General features: G+C 44.2%; 1 protein-coding gene across 1 annotated transcript in view; it reads left to right on the top strand.

Moving 5' to 3' along the window:
* Positions 1 to 1,963, top strand: part of LOC102012655 (PRAME family member 9/15-like) — a 62,717-nt gene that overhangs the window by 59,831 nt on the left and 923 nt on the right. The gene's annotated exons all lie outside the window — the stretch shown is intronic.

Raw genomic sequence — 1,963 nt, 5'->3', positions numbered from 1 at the left:
TCATCTGGTTTCCTCCGTGATCACTTTACCTGGTTTCCAGCTAAGAGCTCATGAATCCGCAGCAACAGAAAAGAAAGGCCCTGGGATTTTGGATCAGTGAGGTTTGGCCTCAGGAAATAAGAGTAAAAACTAGAGATATTTCATGTTGATCATTCCCTCCCATCCACTGGTTTTCTCCAGCCACATGTTCCCTCCGTGTTTCCTGCATTCTGTCCTCCTACTTAACACACCCACGTCAGTGGAACTCATTGTAGAGCGTTGCCAATGAGCTGCAGCCACAGAGCTTTAAGTTTTTAGACAAAGCCCTCTTGAATGGGTAGGCTGGACATGCACTTGTAAGGCTCAGCCCTAATGTCCCAGAATGCCCTGATAACAGCTGTGGACATTTATGCTCTGTGTTTTCTTCCTTATTTCTGGGCCTCTCTTGGATTGATCTACGACTGTGAAAGTGAAACTCATTTCAGAGACCAACTCTCTAAAGTGGGGCTCCTTTGGGAAGGGCAGGGGTTGTGATCAGAAACACGCCTGCTGTGGGAGGCCACTGATGAGCCCAAGTCACAAGAAACAAATGCAAACATTCTACGGAAAGTGAGTCCACGTATGCCACTGTGACATGAAACCATTTGGTGACAGGATCCTGTGGTACAAGGGCCACAATTAATGCCTGGAACAGTGTAAGAGAAATGGGAAAAACTCCCTCCCTGGTACTCTCAGTTTTAACGTGACACCAAAATCCTTGACACTGGTCATGGGTGGATTGAGCAGACTCAGGTTTCGGTCCTTGGCTGTGCTGACAAAGTGCTTCACTGCCCAAGGGAAAGCTGCTCTCCGGGGACTGCAGGGACGCTGCACTGTACACAAACAAAGCAAAACAAGAAACAGACTAGCAGGGTGGGACGAAGGTATAGTGTTTGATCCCCAGGGCCAAGAAACTCAGAAGAAATCAAACAAAAGGCACCAAGATCTTTTCAGTTTAGGTGACCTCAGTTCCTGAACTGCTTTGCACTCAACCTGACCTTTGCTTTGCCTAATATCATTCTCTTTCAGGCTGAAAGCCCTGGCCACTGCCAGTGGATCCATCTTTCCTGGGAAATGTCCCTGTGAGAAGAACCCTGACATGAAAGGCAAAGGCCATTGGTCAGATCCACTAGGATGACTGAGTCTTGGTGTTTGACCCGAGTTTCCTCCTCTGTAACCTCCCTAAGGAAACTTGGAAATGTGTAACCCATTTGTCTGCCCATAGGGTCTGTACACTCAGCTCTGCAACAGCTCCCATCTAAGATTTCATCTCCTCAAGCCAGTTCCCTCAGCTGATCTCCTTGGAAACACCCTTAAGGTCTTGTGGCCAAGAGACAATTGTCCCTCCTTGCCTTCTGGGATAGTAATGGATTGTTTTCTTATTATTTTATAATTATTTTTACATCTTTTTGAGAGGGAGTCTCACTACGCAGTTCAGGCTGGTCTTGAGCTCACTATGTCAAGCAGGGTGGTCTGAAACTTGCATGATTCTCCTGCCTCAGCCTCCTGAGTGCAGGGATTACAGGTCCTTGCCCCCATACACAGCAAGTATTGGAGCTTCAGTGTCACAACTGAAGTGGATGCCATTCATTCCTGTAATATCAGCAAGTTTTGAAGGTGAGATCAGATGTTCATAAAGTATGTTTTCCTTGTTGGTTGGTTTCATTTTTTTATTATTTTAAAGAGTAAAAGAAGGATAGCATAATAATGGGGGGGCTTACCAAATTACAGACAAAGTGGTAGGAAATTATTAATGGTTATTCTTTTACATACTGTTATCTACAAAATAGTTTCTCAGGAAAACAAATAGACAAATAATAGTGAGTTACAGACAAAAGAGGTAGATTATCAATAGTTGTTGTACTATACTTTGGTATCTTCAAAGTGGCTTCTAAAGAAAATAAATAGAGCTATACATGAGTGACCTATTGAATAATCATTAACT

Source organism: Chinchilla lanigera, unplaced genomic scaffold (assembly GCF_000276665.1).
Source record: "Chinchilla lanigera isolate Chin_1 unplaced genomic scaffold, ChiLan1.0 scaffold00085, whole genome shotgun sequence".
Classification (NCBI taxonomy): domain Eukaryota; kingdom Metazoa; phylum Chordata; class Mammalia; order Rodentia; family Chinchillidae; genus Chinchilla; species Chinchilla lanigera.
Note: the sequence above shows the minus strand (reverse complement) of the source record. Positions and strands in the feature narration are given on the sequence as shown.